Below are 20,589 nucleotides of genomic sequence, written 5' to 3' on the forward strand. Positions count from 1 at the left end.
GATGAGACTACAAAAAGTTAAGTGCAATTTTAGGCTGCATCATGAATAATATATTGTCCAAGTTATGGAAAGTAATAGTACTTTTCTGGTCAGACTCCACCATGAAGTACTGTGTCTAGTTCTGAGCATTGATCTTTAACAGGGATTCAAAAAAACTGGACTGGGTTCACAGAATGTCAATGAAGATGGTCAGGGGAATAGAAATTAACTTCTATAAAAGACACTGAATGAGCACAGTACATTTAGTCCTGAGAAAAAGTTAACAGAAAGAATAGGACAGTAGCTTTGAAGTACCTGAAAGGGTGTCATGTTGAAGATTAAATCTGTTTTCTCTTAATTAGGGTACAGGACACAGAATAATGGATTTAAGTTACAGGAAGGCAAATTCTGACAGTGTTAGTTGGAAAACACTTCCTAATAGTAAATGCAGATTGAGGTGGAAGGCTTCTTGTCACTGACTGTATTCAAACAGAGGGTAGACAACCATCTGTAAGTTTTACCTTGAATATCTGCACTGAGCAGGGAGTTAGGCTCTATGATTCTACAAACTATTTATAAAACATTGCAGAAAAATCTCATTTTTAATAAACTGTACATGATCTTCTAATGTAATTAATTTTTAAAATGTGCAATGTAAAATTCTTAAATTTGTATTTTAACATCACATGTTGTTTACAGCTTTTGGACTTATTAATTAAAAACTCACTAGCACTTGAATATCTGCAATAAATGAAAAAAACAGGAATACGTTTTAAGAGTCTTAAGCTTCTCATGTTAATGGTGTCTTTGAGTCTGAACTGTATATCTTGGGTTTTATGTGTACATTACTTCACCCAAGCCTTCAAACCTTGGAAAGTTAAAAGTTCATCAAATTTTAAAAACTGAAGCCTTATCCTTGAACCATAAGAAAATCCATTTTCTCTCTAGCTCTTGTACAGGTTGGTATTTGCAAGGTTCTTTTGGCAACCAAAAGCACTAGAATGTACTAAAGTATATTAATATTGTGCATTAATACTCTGAAAGCTTCCTAGAGAGAAACTGTTATAAATACAACTGATTATCTGGCCCAAATTAGCTCTTCACTGTTACAGCTTTAAATATTGATACTTTTTTATTTTTTATATTTTAAGCTGTAACAGTGAAGAGCTAATCTGGGCCAGATAATAGCCTTGAAATGAGATCAGAGTGTCAGGATTCATCCCTAAAAACCTGAAGCACTAATAAAAGACATATTTAAGAGTTCTTTGTATTTCAGCATTCTCCCTCAAACATACTTGTTTTTTTTACTACTTCACGCAGGCTGACAAGCAATGCAACATTTCTCAAGTGGAAAGCAGACTTCTTCACAGGATCAAACCCTAGTGCCTTCTCAGTTAACTTACATGTAATTATGCACATGATTAGAGCTTTAGTTCTGTTACTGAAAGTGGGAAGGAAGAGAATAATTTGTTAATTGTTTTAAAAGAAAGAACCAAAGCAATGTAAATGTATGGATGAGGTGATTCAGCCAGCCACCTTTAGACAAGTATTTCTCAATCCTATATTAGTCCTCTTGAAGTTTGTCATAAAAATATGTAACAAAAACATTTAAGACTGCCCTGTAAAACAGCATTGGCATTAGAGAAGTGCACCCTGTACTGTTAGTGACGACGCAGGCATTATCCAATTTCCATTCAAAACTGCATTTTTCAAAAGAAGTGTTTAAGAGGTTTGAAGGAAAAGGATGTACGTTCCCAGGGACATGGAAAAATGGAATAATCTCGCAACAACACTGAGTTAAAGATACTAAACGGTTTTTTTTTTTAATGTACATTTATTGCACGGAATGCTGCATTTTTTCCCCCCAAATACAACAAATCCGCACCACTTAATGTACTTTAGATTGAATTACAGAACAGGGTTGTGCGGAGTTTGGGCAAACTGAGACAGATTTATGACATGATTATACAGCATTAACGAACCTTAATTTTCTATATTACAAAATTATATAGCGTCTTTCTTCCCAAAAATCAATTGCTGCCCACCTGTTGCTTGAATATGAACTACTGTACCGGTAATAATCACCAGCCCAAGAAGAGCGATCAGAATTGGTGGGAAGCACCAACTATCACTTCGTGGGCAGAGGGGAAGGGAAGCAAGCGAAAAGGAAGAAAACGGCATTAAGGACCCCCTTCGTCGCCCAGAAAATGAGGGGACGAGGATGGAAGGCAAAAGAAGAGAAACATCTGCAAAGACCCAACACGGGAAGGGGAGAACAGAAACAGTTACCAAGCACAAACACGATCACTCCACCATAGCTGCTTCCGCCTTCACTAGTTCCGTCCGCCCCTATCCAGTTTAATACGTCCTCTCCGCAAGGGCGTCTGGGAAATGTAGTATAGTAAGTCACCCTCTTAATTTAGCGGACCTTCAAACATCTTCTCCCGATCTAGTTGTCCTAAGAACAGACGTAATTACGCCACGTAAGAAATTCTTCTTTTAGATTTGCATAGTCTGCTACGTTCATCCAGTGAACATGGGACATAATCTAACCTTGTTGAAGACTCGAGCTCTGTGACTGCTTAAAGCTTACAGGCTACTTTCCTCTTGAATCTTACCAATGTTACTTAGTGGTGAGAATAGAAGCTCTCTGTTCTGCACGTGCTCAACTATATTTTTTAGTTACTGAATTGGAAGGAAAACACCCACTTACTTAGCAGTGATAAAGTGCCACATTCTAAATACAGTATGTATCTGCAGACATATTCTAATTTTGAGAAAATTTGATGGAAGCATGGATGCCAACACCACACTCTGGAATAGCTCACCTTATCTCCCCATCCATTGTATGACCTGTGTGAAATGGAAAATACATTTTTCACATACTTAGTGCTCTTCCCTTTATTTGTCCTTTCACAGAGCAATTCCCCAGAAGCTTGCCTCCATTTCTGTGGGCAGCTAGTGGGGAGAAGATAACCTCTGAGCCCTTCAAGATCTAGATGACTTCAATAAATTAGGATGGGAGCATTGATATAAATGTAATTTTTTGTTCAGCAGTCTGATATAGGAAAAAAATACCTTGCCTCCCATTCTGAAATGAACATTACATGTTCTCTTTCTCCTAATGCTTGAACCAAGTCAAACTGTAGAATTCAGTACCACAAGCTGTTCAAATACTCAACAGATTTATTGAGGTTAAAGTTATAAATTGCTTCCATCCCCTCTTATATTCCCCTGCATTTTCTTTCTTTAAGAAACTCACATTATCTTCAGGATCAAATGCAGTATGCCCCAGAGCACTGATTCTTAAGGAAAATGAACAGGAGGGTGCTGATCTATCCAAGCTTCACCTGTGTTCTTCCCATTGATTACTGGATGACTTGTGTCATGGAATATAGATGAACTTGCACCTTTCTGCTAGAACTTAAAACAGCATAATAGCTATGTTTTGTTGAGCCAATCTATACTAATAAGCTCTCAATGTACTCTTATTGTTTGTCTCAGTACTTTCAAATGAGTGGAACAAATATGCTTTTGTCTAATATATCTTTTGAGGTATCTCAAGTTATTGAAGGACATTTGGTTAATCCACTTTACACTGAGATTGATATACAGCTTAACTTTGTGATTTTGAGACATAACTTTGAATCTTAAGTATGAACAAGAGCAAATTGTTCATCAAGCATCTGGAAGTATTTTTAGTGATATTGATTATGATTTTATATTATACATTATGCTTCCAATGTAAATCTTTAGTCCTTACTTTTGTTTGCTCTTTACTAAAAGAAAGGAAAATTCTAAATAACATTTTTTAAATGTTAGGAAAACTTCCTAACTACAGTATAAGGACAGGTCAACAGTGGAACCAATTTTCCAAAGAAGTTATGAGCTTTTCTTCATTGGAAGTATTGACACAAAATTATATAGCCATCTGTTGAAGATGTTTTAATTTATATAATATGTACCCTCATATCATACTCTCTCATTAAACAGAGTTGGACTTAGTGGCCAAAATAATCCCTCCCAATTCTGATTCTGTGATCTAAGTGGATGCATATCTGGCTGAAAAATTACACTCAAAGATATTAATCAATGAATCCTCATCAAACTGGAATGCGGTGCCACATAGTTCAGTCCTGCATCTTACACTCTTCACCATTTTTAATGACTTGGATGAAGTTGTAGACAGATTGCTTATCACATTAGTGTTTGACCCTAATTGGGCAAGATTGCTAGTACCCTGTAAAGCAGAAATAAAATTCAAATTATCTTGATAGGTTAGAGCAGTGTTTCTCAAACTTTCTGCAAGCCTTTAAATTTTTTTGGCAAGCAAGAAAATAATTTTGGTTACATTTGTGTATGATTTCCCATTCACAGCACTTTGATGCCTTTTTAAAACTAAATTTTATATCAATTTTTAAAAGCCAGGATTAAGAATTTATTTACCACTTGAATAATTTTATGTACACTATGGTATATTAACAATTCTTAGAACAACTTGCTGATCAAGAATATTCTTCAGTAGAAATCTTTGAATGGTGAAGAGCTGTGGATTGAATGGATCTACATCCCATTGAAACTCCTTTTTTAGATATTCGTCATCATATTCTCTTTTTGGACTGTTTGTGTGAGATATCTATGTGAGAAACAACATTTATTTTACACTTTGTTGATAAAGTGAATGGACTTGAATTGTAGACCATTTGCATAAAATATGGAGCTGAAGGTTGGTTGCTGAACATGATAAGGACAGTATATGATGGAAGTAAAGTATGCATCAGAATACATGGGATGCTTAGTGAATGGTAGAGCACTAAGCAGGTGGTAAGACAAGATTATGCCCCTTGGTTGTTTAATGTATTTATGGATAAATGTATAAGGAATGTTTGTGATAATGTTAGAGGTGTACTGTTAGGGACATGAACATGTACATATTTTTGTATGCAGATGATGCCATATGAGAATCCAAATTATTTGCAGCAAAGTTTGAATAGATTGTATGATGCAACAAGGAGTACGGATCTGAAAAATACAATTGCAAGTTATATATGGATGGCAAAAAAACATGAGCAAGTAGATGAATTGGTAGAATACTTACTAAGAATGGATTTTGAGAAGTGAAAATGCTGATAGAAATATAGAAAGATAGTGAGTACTACACAGTCTGTTGCAAGGAAAGAAAGTTTGTTGAAAGAAGCAAAAATAGCTGTGTATTAGAGTGTGCTTCTTCCCACTTCCCTCTCATTATATAGAGAGTTGGTATGTCAGGAGAAATATAAATGGAAGATGGATGCAGTGGGAATTGAGTACTGAAGAAGAATGTGTGATAAAACAAGAAGATATAGAATCAAGAATGAATGGGTGCTGAATGAATGTGGATTGAATACAAAAGTAAATAACCAGGCCAAAAGTACGTTGAGGTGATTTGGTCATGTAAAGAAATGGAATGGCAAATGAATCTCAGAAGAAATATATGAAGGAAAAGTAAATGAGTTGAGAAGAAGGGAAGGACCAAAAAGTCATGGTTGGATGGAGTTGATGAGATCCTCAGAAAAACAGAGGAAGTTTAAAAAAGAAAAGGCAAGGTATGATGCAGTGTATGGATATGGCGGAAGCATGTTAGTGTGCAAGAATAGAAATGGAGAGGGATAGTGAATGTTGTTGATAGAAACACCATTAGCTGTGTTTCCCTTTTTTCCCCCTTATCACTTGTCTTTAATTTCTTTTGACTGCTTTATGTAATATTACTTACCCTGAAAGGGAATAGCATGATTTGTAGGTAGCAAGATCACCCGCGCACCTGCCAGTGCTCCATAGCACCTGCCCACAGCAGTGCCCCTGCAGTACCCACACATCCCCTGCGCCCCATAGCGTCTGCCCATGCCACACACACCCCACGAACACACCACCTGTGGACTCACTGGCCTGCTTGCCTGGGGCTCCCGCCTCTTCCTGCTTAACAACCCACATGGTCCTGGGGTTATGACCACAACTGCCAGCGATGCATTCCATGATGTCATACTTTATGACCACATCACTTAGCAATGGAAATTCTGGTCCCAGTTGCTGTTGTAACCCAAGAACTACCAGTATGATTAAGCAGTGTGATATAACTGAGAAAAAAAACAATTCCATTTTAGGTTCCATCAACAGGAGTATAGATTCCAAATCACAAGATGCAATATTTTCAATTTATTTTGCATTAATCGGATCCCATTTTGAATATTGTGTCTAATTACAACCATTACACTCTGAGAAGGATTCAAGCAAAGTGGACTATGTTCAGAGAAGGCCAATTAGAATAATCAGGGAACTAGAGATTTGGTCCTAGGAAGAGAGATTGAAGAAACTGGGAATATTTAGCCTTGATAACAGAAGACTGAGGGAAGGTGCAGTATGACAGCAGTCTTCAAATAACTGAATGGATGGAATACAGAAAATCAAAATCTATTCCATATCATTCCAGAATTCAGGATATGGAATAATGGAGAAGTTAAAGGAAAGATGGAATAATAAGGAAAAAAAACTTCCTAATAATAAGAGTAATTTGGCAGTGAAACTATTTACACAAAGAGATGGTGCTCCCCCTTCACAAAAGCATTCCCTTGTAAACTAGGCAGTCATGTATGTGTTTGGTATACTTTAATTTGGATGCTGGCATTGAGCAGTGACTTGGACTCCTCCAACTATACGACAAAGGCTGGTGGTTCTGTTTTTTGCAGGCAATCAGTCTAGATAGTTTCATGATAGTGTGCATGGGTGACAGAAACTAGGATATAAAAGATTGACCCATTTGGGTTATTAAATCCCTAGGTATTCATGTTCAGAGGAAGAATTCTGTCTGGACTTCTTTTCTGTCTGAATGCTTCTGTTTGATGCTGCTTATCTGATTGTGATGAGAGTATTCATGTGGTACTGAAGAATGGCAGTACCACATTGCAGTGTCAGAGAAATACCAACCAGCAGGATCTCTTGAGAAATGCCAAAGCTAGAAGGCTGGTGCTGATAACAAGACACTGACAGAATTGAAAATGCACATATTTTGAATAAAGCTCGAACTAATGGGGAGGACAGGTAGAGAAATAATATTCAGTGAAGATTTACTGTCACGGTCTCGTTGTAGTTAGGACTCTGGGTAGAAGAGTTTTGCCATTAAGTCCCTAGAAAGTTACCATATTATTTGCCCAGAAATTCTGGGGGTTATAAATAACAATGTTCAGACTATTATTCTCATACTGTAATTTGCTTATCCAGTATACGTGTATATGATTGGCTGCTCTGAGAACTATGTTAATACTTCTGATCAATTGTCTCTAGCCAGTTAAGCTGGTGTTAAATGTTTAAATGCAATTTGGGAACACTCACAAGTAGCAAAATCTTTTCCTGTAGAATTTGGGATAGCCTACATGAGATTTTTCCTCCATTACCATAACATGGCATGAACTTTGTATCCACGCAAAGTTAACTGTTGTGTTTCTGCAATTTCCAAATGTTATAACATTCCTGAGTGTATCAATACATTACATATTCCTCCTAGTTGATGGGATGTGTGCAGTAGTATTTTGTTTGCAAAATAGTGTCTAGATTAGAGATGGTAGCTTGCCCAGAATAATGTGAAGTTACTTAGGGTAAAATTGGGCTTTGGTTTTTGGGTCCATCTGGTGATGAGCGTGATGTATGGAAAATTATGACTTAGAATATCAAATGGTAAAGAGGGAAGGGAAGGGAAGGGAAGGGAAGGGAAGGGAAGGGAAGGGAAGGGAAGGGAAGGGAAGGGAAGGGAAGGAGATATTTGTTCATGAAATTAAGAGAAAGGAGAAGGTTGTATTAGATCCGAATGAATGTGATCTAATCCTGTGGAACAGAATTGATGAATACATGCAAGGAAGTGAAGCTGCAGATTTAGTTATGAAAGGAGTTAAATTTGTGTCAGAAAGTACTGATTGAGGTCATCTACATTGTTGTGGGTATTCATGAAAGTAGAAATCCATAGGTCAGTGATAATTTATGTATTTATTTATTTATTTTTATTTTTTATTTATATATCAAATCTGTCACCACCCATCTTGTTGAACGACTCTGGGCGGTTTACAAAACATTTAGAATCAATTAAAATTACAAAATTACAATAATAAATAGAAAATAAATAGATCCGAAAATAATTGGCAATCATTCAGGAAGCATCATTGAGGTGCTAGCCACCCCCAGGATTGGGTAAGGTTGTTATCACCCCACACAAGCTGGCAGAGCCAGGTCTTTAATTCTTTCTGGAAGGCCAGTAGGGTAGGGGCCTGCCGCACCTCTGGGGAGAGAATGTTCCAAAGGGCGGGGGCGATGGCAGAGAAGGCTCTCCTCCTGGGCCCTGCCAGCCGACATTCTCTCCCTGACATGCCCTCTCTGCCTGACTGGGTGGGACGGGTTGATGTGATGGGGGTAAGACGGTCCCTCAGGTAACCTGGACCCATGCCATGTCGGGCTTTAAAGGTGATAACCAACACTTTGAATTGAACCCGGAAGCAGACTGGGACCCAATGCAGCTTGCGTAGTAAAGGTGTTATATGCGCTGTTCTTGGGGCACTCAAAATTATCCATGTGACCGCATTTTGGACCAGCTGTAGCTTCCGGATACTCTTCAAAGGTAGCCCCATGTAGAGCCCATTGCAATAGTCTAGCCGAGAGATGACCAGGGCGTGAGTGACTGACTGGAGAGCCTCCTGATCCAGAAGGGGAGTAACCGGCATGCCACATGGAGGTGGGCAAAGGCCCTCCTGGCCATGACTGCCACCTGCTCTTTGAGCAGGAGTCATGAGTCCAGGAGGACCCCCAGATTACACACCGGGTCCGTCCAGGGCAGTGCAACCCCGTCTGAAACCAAAGATAGTAAATCCTTGGATAGAGAGGGGCTTCCAATCCATAGCCACTCTGCCTTACCAGGGTTCAGCTGAAGCCTGTTGCACCCCATCCAGGCACCACGAAAGGGTGGTCATGGCATCATTCACCTCCCCTGAGATGGAGATGTATAAATGGGTATCATTTGCATATTGATGATACCTCATCCCATGGTGGCAGATAATCTCACCCAGTGAGATTTTAACATGTAGATGTTAAAAAGGAGCGGAGAGAGTGCTGAACCCTGGGGCACCCCACAAAGAAGGGGCCACGAGCTGGACCTCTCGCCCCCAGTCAACACTGATTGGGATCGACCTTGGAGGAAGGAAGAGAACCAGTGCAAAATTGTGCTGCCCATTCCCAACTCTCCAAGTCAACCCAAAAGGATACCATGGTCGATGGTATTGAAAGCGGCACTACCCCCATCCTGCTCCCACCAGAGATCATCCATGAGTTCAACCAATGCCGTTTCTGTCCTGTATCTGGGCCTGAAACCTGACTGAAAAGGGTCCAGATAATCCGTTTCCTTCAGGATCCTCTGGAGTTGCAACACCACCACCTTCTCAACCACCTTCCCTAAAAAGGGGAGGTGGGAGACTGGACGAAAATTGTCCAGTGTGGTGGGATCCAGTGATGACTTTTTGAGGAAGGGGTGCATCAGTGCCTCTCTAAAGGCAGCTGGAAACACCCCCTCCCTCAAGGTTGAATTCATCATTACCTGGACCCACCCACATGTCACCTCCTGGGAAGATTTAACTAGCCAGGAGGGAGATGGATCTAGTTGACAGGTGGTGGCATTGACTGTCTGGAGGACCTTGTCTACTTCCTTGGGTTCAACAGGATCAAACTGTTCCCAGATAACAGGGTAAGAACATACCGTATGCATCTCTATAGACCATGCCTCACGCTTGGTATCCAACTGGAACTGGATCTGAACGATTTTATCCTCCAGATGCCTAGAAAGCTCCTGCACGCCCCTGTAAATGGGCTACTGAGCCCCCCTTTCCCAAAAGAGATTGGGTAATCTTAAATAGGATCACCGGGCGACATAGTGCGGATGCAATAAGAGCGGAGAAATATTGAAGTTTCACAGCTCTTACCACCACAAGGTAGGCCTTAATAGCGGCTCTAGCTTATGTTTGGTTGGGTTTGGTCCTTGTTTTCCTCCAGCGGCGCTCTAGATGTCTTTTCACCCTTTTCAAAACCCTTAACTCCTCCATAAACCATGGGAAGTGTCGGGTTCGATGGGTCACGAGAGGTTGCACGGGTGTGATCTTGTCTAAGTCCTTGGCCACTTTCCTATTCCAGGTAGTGGCCAAGGTCTCCGCTGGACCATGCAGCAGACTCTCAGGTATAACTCCCAGCTCGCTTTGGAACCTAGTTGGGTCCATACAGTATACAGTAACATATAATTGCATGTTATTCCAGTGAATGGTCATAGTGGAAGAACAAGGGGTGAATATTTTGGGGGGGGGGACTGTTAAATGATATAAATGAGGTGAAGCCCCTAGCTACCAAGAAATCCAGATTCTTACCTAGTCAGGTGTATTGCAAGGAAAAAGGGATTTGGTTATAGAATCTTGGAAACTGTAATGTATACTTTAGCCTGCATTTTTCAGTAAGTACATTAAGATGGGGCCTCCTGGATACCTTGATCTTCTTAATTGCCTCTTGATACAGGGGAAATGTTGCTGCCTGTTTGCCTATTTATTAGTGGCCTAACACCTGGTCATTTTTGTAGAGGGTTGTGCTGTGTTGAGCACTGAGGCAACTGTCTGTATGCATCTCCTTTCTGTACACTTAATATTCATCTTTACCTTGTTCACTAGAACATCCCAGAATGGCAAATCATTATTTTCAAATTCTATGTGAATTTTATGGACTTGGTTTGTTCATTTAGGTGGTCTAGAAATTTAATCATCTCTCCTTTTCTAGGTGGCCAGACAATGAAAGTATCATCAATGTATCTACAGTAAGCCAATACTTTGGTTGTAGATGGTTGTATTCCAAAGCAACTGCTCAAAATCTTCCATGAAGATATTGGTAGTAACTGGTGAAAATGGCAATCCTGTAAGTGTTCTGGATTTGTGTTCAAAATATTCTTCATACCATGGGAAATGTGTTATTCAGACAGAATTTTACCAGGTTTGTGATATCTTTATCATGTGCATATCTGTTGGAACTGGGATACTGAATCTGCTGGTAAATAACAATGTAATATCCAGACATCAGACAATCATTAGATTGTTTATTCTCAGTTTTATAAAGATATCACTGAAATGTTGTGATGTTGGTTAGTTGTTTTTTTCAACAAACAGTGCTATTTTTCCCATGAAATATTAGAGACGTTTCTCAATATACTGTGCTGTCTATAGATGGGTGATTTGATGTTGCTGACAATAGGACACAATGGAGAAGGCAGATTTATGAATCTTGGGATTCATGTAGTCCAGGTGACTTGGTGATGAAGATAGAGGAGCCTACTGTTTGTTTCTTGGAAATATGCGAGTGTGTGATATCACCTGCTTGTCCCTCAATCTTTGCAGTGGGGCTGCTTTTAGAGGGGAGGTGATTGTGTCACACTCCAGAAGTTTTGAATTTTTTACATTGTAGTTTTCCCTATATGTTATGACTTGCCTTTGAGAATAAGTGATGCCACCATCAAACCAAAAGAAATCCAACCCCTGTATGATGCCCTTATAAGTACAGTAATGGACACACTTAAAAGACATTACTAGAGCAAGAAAAATATCAGAACAGCCAAAGAAGGAGTATGAACAGCATGCAAACCATCCACGCATCTCAACTATGTCTGACTTGATAAGAAAAATGCTGTACAAAAAAGTATAGCAGTAAGATTTGGGATGATGGACATGATATAACAATAGCTGCCTCTAATAAGGATAAATTCTCCAATTGAGAACTGAGGGACTGTATAGAATAAACTGCCAGTGTGGGAACACTTACATTGGACAAATGAGACTTAAAGAGTTAAAGAACATGAAAGGACATTCAACTTAAAAACATAGGAGAATCAGCATTGGCTGAACATCAGCCACAAGAGCCAAATCACAAAATAGACTTGGTGAACATCAGCATCTTGGCACCCTGTAACAAGTCTGCATAATTATTAGAGAGGCAATAGAAATGTATAAGGAGACAAATAATTTAAATAGGGAGGACAATTATCGACCATTGTTTATATGGCAGTTAGCAAATGATTATTGGTTGTGGACAATATATGAGCATGGTATCTATTGCCAAATTCAGTTTCAGATCTGCTTTGAAAATGGTAGCAGCATGACTAGTGAGACTTCAGCACATGTTCATTATCTCACATGGCTTTACCTGGAGGTAATTTTACCAATATGGTGGAGGGCAGGAATTGGTTTATTAAGTATGCCTCAGAATGGTATGAGAGGCATCATTGAACAAAGTTTGGGAAATGCACTGTGGCTAAATGCCAGGCAGAGGTATAAACTAGATTTTTGCTCTTCTGCTGCTCGTTAAGAAACCTATAAATATGAGAAAGAAATTTCATCGTATATTCTTTGTTTTGGAGAAAGTGTACTATAAACTGAGTAGGCGTGAATTATGGAATGTTTTGCATAAATACAAGAGTTAAAGGTTGGTTGCAGAATATGATAAGAGTGGTATAGGGATGTAAAACATGCAGAAGAATAAGTAGAATGTATAGCAAATGGTTCATACAGAGCAGGGAATTCAAGGAAGTCTCTCTGGCAGTTAAATGTATTTATGGATAGATAAATAAGAGATATTGTGATGACACTGGAGTATGTTGAGTGGAGAGATATATATATTCAGGTTCTCAGATAATATAGTATGTGTGTGTGTGTTTGTGTGTGCGTGCATGTGTGTGCTATATTCTCTGAGAACCTGAATGATTTATAACGAATGTTAAATAGTATGATGCAATGAGAAGAATGAATCTGAACGTTAACCTATTAAAGACCAAGATAGCTTTGTTTTACTAGGAAAATGCAAATGCTGAATTTGTGCACGTGGATATAATATTTATTAAAGATGGGAAAATTGACAAAGAAATTTTAAGATGTGAAGATAGTAAGAATGATAAGTCATAGAATGTTATCTGTTGCAAGGAATTAGTTGAAAAAAGTAAAAATGGCTGTTAATAAGAACATGCACATAATTGTATACCCTTGGAATGACAGGTTGTTATGCACAAGAACAGCAAATAAAAGAATAATTCAGCCCAGTCCAAAAAAAACTATGTTGCACTTCCTGCAAAAAAGGTTTCAGTAGCTGGTTGACTTTGTCTAAGCTTGGTAGCAGTTGAATAGGAAACAACAAAACAATTCCAGAGCTGCAGCTAGATTGGGAAGTAAAAAAATCCCAGATGAAGGAAATGGAAGTCCACTTCTGTACTGTTTGCAAGAAAACTGCCTGCTGGTGTCCATGGGGTGCTAGGAGTTGAATTCAACGCAAGAACCACTCCTTTTTGTCTGTGTAAAGATTTTATATCATCACAATGAATAATAAACACTGATCTTGAACTTTGCTTGTTCACATGCATACAGAGCAACAATCCTGGTTCTGATCATGCTGTAAGAATCTCTCATTTGTGGCAGAACGAGTTGGTAATATGTATAAGGTCCTAAATTTCAGACTAATTGGGATCCCCACTTAATGGTTAAGGAGAGAGGCTGAACAAAAATCTCTGGGTTAGAACATTGGTGAGCATAAATCAACTTATGGGCAATATTGGCTTGCCTTTAGACTGAACATGATCTACTAGACTGTGCTTTGCGTTGTCACCTCTCATTTCTGCCTTGTAGTCAGGGGCCAGGCCTATGTTAGGCCTCTATTCTTGAATCTCTGTCAGGCTGTTGGTTCCTGGAGAGATTGACTGTCTGACATCTTCATCAAAAATATCACAAACAGAAGGCAATAAAAGTGTCATTATATCATAATTCATTAACTTTTACTCTCTGGCAGGCAGCATCCTGGTTCTGGTGCCTGCCTTAGCTGATGGCTGCCTTGATGGGACATTTTCCTATTCAGAGATGTCTCTGGAAAGAAGCCAACATGCATTGGGATATCTTCTGAAACCTGAGCTTTTCATATCATCACCTTTCTCCGTCACAACCACTTCTAAAAGTTTGTAAATGTATTAATTGCCCTATTGCCAATCTCTTGAGGCATCATGCAATAGCAGCAGATTTTTAAAATTTGCAATTCACTTTATCATCATAAGCATCACAAAAGCATATGCCTTTTAATAAAATTTGTTAATTGGAAGAGGTGCTACCAGATTCCTCCTGATTTCTTGCTTCTGAAGGAATGAAAGAATTTTGTTTGTGCCGGACTGGCCCTGCCATTAGACAAAGTGAAGCCATTGCTTCAGGCAGCAAATATTGGAGGACAACCATGGAATCTGCCCAGATGATTCTTCTGTGGTCTCAGGCCATTTTCTTCTCTTGAATCACCAAGCAGTATATGCCACATGGTCTATCCTTCATCCTCTAAACTAGCCTGCTGTCATCGTCAGATGTGGGGAACGAGCCTATTCTTTTTTTAGAGCTGAACACTGATTGAGCTGCCAGTCTAGCTGTCTTCTGGAAATGGAATGGAAGGAGAGGATGCCATCTTGTCCTTTCCTCTGGCAGCAAAGTGTCTTGGAACAACCTTTGTTTGTGTTTCACAGTGTCTGGAGACAGACTAATGATGTCTAGAAGAAGGTCAGTAGTGACTTATTTGTGCTAGTCTAGGGAGCAGTGGGACTCACCTGAAGCTAGGGAATCGAAGGGCTGTATTATGGGTAACATGTACAAATCCAGGGATATTTCAGTTGAAAATAAAAGCCCTGGTTAAAAACCCTGTATTGTTTTCAATGATGGAATAGAAGCATGGTGGGGTACAACATGAGAAATCCTAGTTTTTACTATTCCCTCTGTCAGCAGACCAGAAGATCTGCATACTAGTCCAGTTCTGGATTTTTTATTTCATTTTTCATTGCAACTTAATCTTGTTTTTCCCTCATCCTATCCAATTATATTCTCTATCATTAGTAAACTGTTGTTAAATTACAATAATTGGAAACAAGTGGTACATGATTTAAGAGTGGGTTGTAGATTTGAAATACAAATTATGTGGGGAAGGAAGGGCTTGGCTCTCCAAAAAAAGCTTGCAGCTCAGACTAGAACGGGGGTGGGAACCCTGTGCCCCCCAACTATTGTTGATCTATGATTCCCGTCAACCTCAGCCATTATGACCAACAGTCAGGGATTTAGAGGATCCATAGATACCCCACCTCTTGGTTAGAGCAACTGATAAATGCAGAAGAATTTTAGGAACAGTGAGGGTAAATATGATATAGAGCAATGAAAAATATAAAGTAACACAATGAGTTGCAGCGTCTACCAATCCTCCCTCTTCCTCTTCTTCCTGCTCTTTTTTCTCTTTCATCCTTTTTCTACACAAAATATGCTGATATTTCAGCCAGAAGAATTGAAAGCTAATAAACGAGGATTCAGCTCAGCTTTCCTTTGCAGTAAAATATTTAAGGTGTACATTTGAACTGGAGACCAGGACACTTTACAATGAAACACAGATAGGTTCATTGATAGCATTGGAGGCAAATACAGGCTTAAAGAGGGGTGGAGTTACAGCCCCTCTTTATAGACTTATGCAAATTAGAATATACATGTGATTGGATACAACAGCTTGGAATTTCATTGGATATAACACATCATGTGCCGAGTGAGGTCAGTGGCCATTAGGGTGTAACTATGAGGTAATGGGGCAGGAGTACAAAGACAATGAGGTTTTGAAAGAACAAAGAGGCAGTATTTCATGAACATCATTTCCTTCCAGGGAGTTACTTTCTTCTGCTTTCCCAGAGCTCTGCTCACCTCCTAGAATCTTTTCCCAGCATATTAGCACACTTTGGCCTTCTAAATGTTCTATGGCTGAACTAAGTTTTAGTTTCCCTGGGGAAGTGTTTGTAGAGAGGGTAGATGCCCATTTTGATGCTGCATAGCTGAGCCTGTGCTTTGTTTTCCCTGGCAAGGTGTATTTGTGTTAGGGGCTTTTAACTTGGCTCTATAAGATCTCCTATTGTTTTGTGAAAAAGGCTTTGTGGAAAGGGCTTCAGATGGATTCTCAGTATTCAGCAGTGTATTCTAGTCAACCACAATGTATGCCACCTTCACTGATTTGAAGGCAGTCTTTAGCTCAATATCTAGGGAGTACCTATGGGTGAAATTGGCAGAAAGAACTATAGAGCTTTAGAGTCTTTGGGGTTGGTTGTTTTCTTGCAAACATTTCATTACCAGGCTAGGTAACATCTTCAGTGCTAGAAGGGAGTGGGGACTGCTCTCTGCTTATATACAGTAGCTTGCCCTGACAGTGTTGGTGGGAGTGTTGTCTTTTTTCCTTGGTAGTTCCTAGATTAGGCTGTTGTTTACTGCTTGATTGTTTATCTGAATTGTAGTTCCTTGATTAGAGTATTGTTTACTGCTTGATTGTTTGTCATGGTGTTAATATTGGTGTTAATCCCTGTTTATCTGGGTGTTGATTGCTGGCAAGGAGGTGTTCTGGTCTTTTTATTTTTTTGTTGTCTCATTTGAATGGTGTGTAAATGTTGTTTATCTCTATGTGCCTGTTCATGGCTGATTTGTCTGAATACCAAGCTTTCAGGAATTTCCTTGTGTTTTTGGGTGCATCTAAGAAGCTGACAGTTTCCCAGTTGAAGCTATGGTTGAGTCTGTCTATGTGTTGTGAGATTAAGGAGTTTTCATTGTCTTTTGATTGGTAGTTGGTGTTCATGGATGCACTCTTCTAGTCTTCTGCCCGTCTGTCCTACATAATGGCTGTTACAGTCCTTACACTGTATGTGGTAGATGACTCCTGTTTTTTCTTGGGCTACTGGGTCTTTTGATTTACTTAAGATGTTCTGGAGGGCTTTAGTTGGTTTGTGTGCTATGGTGATGTTATGTGGTTGTAATAGTCTGTTGGTTGTTTCTGAGATGTTTCTGATGTATGGCAGTGTTATCCTTTTCATAGCTTGTGTTCGTTGTGCTATAGTGGGTTGAGTGGTCAGGCCCTTTTTGATAAAGTTGCATGGGTGTTCATTTTGTTGGAAGATGTGGTATAGGCGATCTGTTTCCTTTTTCTGCTGTTCTGGGTTGCTGCAATGCATTTGTGCTCATCTGAATAATGTTCTTACACAGCTCCTCTTGTGAGAGGTTGGGTTGCTACTTTGGTAGTGGAGCACTTGTTAGTGTGGGTTATTTTTCAATAGACTTCTGTTTCTAATTTGCCATCATTTCTTCTGCTGATGTAGATATCCAGGAAGGGTAGTGTGTTGTTGTTTTCTTCTTCCCTTGTGAATTTTATTCCTTTGAAGATGTTGTTGATTGTTTCATGTGTCTTCTCTAGTTGTTCCTTTTTTTATTACGACAAAGGTGTCATCTACATACCAGATCCATACTTTTGGTTGTGTCAGGTTCAGCCCAAGGAGAACAATGAGACAATCCAGTCCAGTCCAGTTCCTTTATTACCTTGCACCTAATAGACAGAATCTCACCAGACTAAACTTATGCTAAAGCAACTAGTTGATATAACCCCATGAGACTCTAGGGAGGGGCTAGCCTCATCCTCTTCCTCTTCCCACGCTCTTGCTGCAGACTGAGAAAGTGCTTGCTCTGGGATGTTCCCCCTCCCTCTTGATAACCTTGATCCTCTATTCCAGTATCTTCCTCGCTCAAGCCTTCCATCACAGGTTGTATGTGTGGAAGTGCTATAATTTCTAGATGCTGCATTACAATCTCTGCTATGAGTCCTGAGAGTGGTGATCCCATGGGTGTTCCTCTGATTATTGGTATATTTGTCCATTAAACTGAAAATAAGTAGTGAGGCAGAGGCTGATGAGGTCTATGATTCTGGCTATTTCAATTTTACTGTATTTGGTTAGGTTGGGTGTGTTGTGTACTACTGTTGCCATGGATTATTTTGCTAGTTCTGGGTCTATGGATGTAAAGAGTGCCATGACATCAAATGAAACCATAATTTCATCTTCATCTATTTTAGGTCTTGGATTTTTTCTGGAGGCACTGTAGTGGGGAGTTGATAGAATATTTGCTTCCCTCTGTGAGATGTCCAAGCTTTTTTGTAAGTTCTTTCGCTGTGTTGTATGTTGGGGTTCCTGGTAACAATGCAACCGGTTGGAGAGGTACGTTGGGCTTGTGTATTTCTGGGCATCAATAGAAGTATGGGAGGATGGGTCCACTGCTTTTCATCCACCACTGTTCTTCTTTTGTGATTTGGCCTTTCTTGGTTAGGTTATTAAGGGTTGTCTAGTTTCTGTATCAGGTTGATGTTTACTGGGATGTAGGTTTCTTTGTCCTCCAGTAATTCTTTCACTTTTTTATGTATTGTGACCTATCCATGATAATTGTGGTTTGGCCATTGTCTGCTAGGAGGAGGATGAAACTATAGAGCTTCTTTGATTAATTGTGATGTTACATAAAATGGCCTACATGCAGGTTAGACGCACCTCCTTTGGAGGACTGTCTATTTCAATACCTATTAGAAAAGGAATTAAGTTGCTTACAAAACTTGGTCTCCTTTTTCAACTTTCTATCAATTCTATTCTTCAAGCTCTGTCTAAAAGCAAGTTTCTCAGTCTTGGTTTCCTCATGTTTCTCTGGACTTCATTTCCCCACCCTGTTAGCTTTTCACAAAGTCGTTAAGGCCTGCTTGAGCAGGCCTTTTGGGGCTGTGGGAATTTATTTTAGTCTCTCTTGATGAGAACAGTTTTATGGTTGTTATTTGGCATGTAAGTTGTTATTTATTACACTGTTATAGTATTATACTGTTATGCTTATATTGTTACCTTTAGTTTTAATCTTATTACCATATCATAAGCCTGTAAGCTGTTCAGAGTCAGTCATAGCTGGAGCAACAAACAAACCCAGTACCATCAATCGATCAATTTCACCCACCAAAGTTAGCGAATAAACCCCTAACTATCCTCCTCTATGCTGATGATGAAGGCATCTTATCCCTGACACATGAGGGTCTCAGCCAGAGCTTGCAAGCATTGGCAACAATTTGCAATGAAGAAAAATTGGTCGCCCACTTTCAAAAGAAAGGTTTTGTTTACTAAGAGGCAAGCTAACTGCTTTTACAATTGCACAGAATGGTATCTGTAATTGAACAAGTCAAAGACTTGTCCAACACCTAGATGTCTTCATCTAAACATCTACAACTTTGAAGAAACCAATACAGGCACACAATAGTTCAGGCCCCAAAGATTCAGAATGCCATAACTCAGTCTGCTACCTGTAGTGAGTATCATTCTGAAGTCAAACTATTCAGATCTAAGATATTGAGCCTTGTGCTTTGTGCAGCTTGGTCCTGCTTTGGTAATGATAATGGCATAAGACCCTTAGAGGTAATTCAATCCACATTCTTAAGAACTATGGTATGTGTCTCCCAATAGGTGTCAGATATGTGCTCTTCTGTACTTGCAAACTGGCTTTCCCTCTGTAGACACTTATAAAAGATCTTGCCAGTTAAAGTAGAGCTTACCTTTATGGAGGGATCCTTAGCCCGGTTAGTCCTATCTGATAAATGTGTTTCTTCTTGGAAGCAAAGCATGATTACAGACTTAAATGATTGTGGTATCCCACAGCACTTCTTGATGTTGCTGAAGTTTGAGAGAGCTTGTTTAGAGACAAGAAACAAGTTCTTGGCCTAGATTTACAGAGAAAGAGGAGGAAAGTTCCTCCCAATTGTAATGGTAGCCTCTGGGGTAGATCTGTCACATTGCCTGATTACTTCACTAACATCCTCTCTATCTTGCATGGAAGAGTATTCTCATTGGCTAGATTTAGTACTCTGCCATCAATGGTTTTGAGAGATACTTATCTGACAGGGGAGATACCTTGAACATGAAGGAGGTTTTCCCAAGCTGAGGCTCTTACATTGCACTCTGGGTGTGCTCACCCCTGTGATTTCCCCAAATGTGAAAAACTTGACTGCATAATTTGTGGTAGTGGGAGAGTGTGTTTGTGCCTACTCCTGAAAAGGGAAACAAACATAAAATAAAAATGGTTTGTGGGGGGGAGTTATATAACATTCTGTCTCAAGTTTGCCTATCTCCCTGTTGGGTCGGGACAATTGACACCATTTGTCTTCCTGTGCTGTCCTCTGTATCAATCCTGGTACTCTGAATTAATGCCATTTTTGCTAACCAATCATTTAGGTTGGTCAAAAAAAGCAAAACTTTTTTTTCTTGTTAGTGGAAACATCTCCAGAAACATCTAGGAGAGTTGCCAAGGTTTGTGTGATTGTAACAGCCATAAGAGGGCTCTGGGTTTAATACTGAAAATGTTTATTCATTAATTTATTCATTTCCTAACTCTATTCATTTTACTAATTGTTTGGCTCTTATTATACTAACTGTTTGTTTGGTGCTATGTGATTGTAATTTTATTAATTTTGACTGTAAATAAATTAACCACAGTTATAATATTTAGCCTCAGTGAGATGGTGCCAACAAGATCACATCAAAACTAGTAAGAAAAGGATGGTGGAGTGGTGGAGAAAGAGATATTGCCTTGTCCTAAGCAAAATATATGGCCACTGCTACATGGTTATGTCTGACTAACTCTGACAGCCTCTAAAGTGTCCAGGACCTTACAAAGTCCTAATGCTCCTTGAAACTAGCATGAA

At 39.4% G+C, this 20,589-nt stretch overlaps 1 protein-coding gene and 1 non-coding gene across 2 annotated transcripts in view; one reads left to right on the forward strand and one right to left on the reverse strand.

Moving 5' to 3' along the window:
* R3HCC1L (R3H domain and coiled-coil containing 1 like) overlaps positions 1-2,329 on the reverse strand; it is a 36,422-nt gene extending 34,093 nt beyond the window's left edge. Inside the window, exon 1 of the mRNA XM_007419909.3 lies at positions 2,269-2,329. The gene's annotated coding sequence lies outside the window, so the exon portion shown is untranslated. The remainder of the gene's footprint in view (positions 1-2,268) is intronic.
* A 17,445-nt stretch (positions 2,330-19,774) lies between these two features.
* On the forward strand, positions 19,775-19,938 carry LOC112541301 (U1 spliceosomal RNA). Its single transcript, XR_003085326.2, has one exon. It is a non-coding gene; the product is annotated as a U1 spliceosomal RNA (small nuclear RNA).
* Positions 19,939-20,589: the final 651 nt, after the last annotated feature.

The sequence above is a fragment of the Python bivittatus genome, unplaced genomic scaffold (assembly GCF_059951505.1).
Source record: "Python bivittatus isolate LINGU-HERP-01145 unplaced genomic scaffold, Pbiv_v1 ctg000980_np1212, whole genome shotgun sequence".
Classification (NCBI taxonomy): domain Eukaryota; kingdom Metazoa; phylum Chordata; class Lepidosauria; order Squamata; family Pythonidae; genus Python; species Python bivittatus.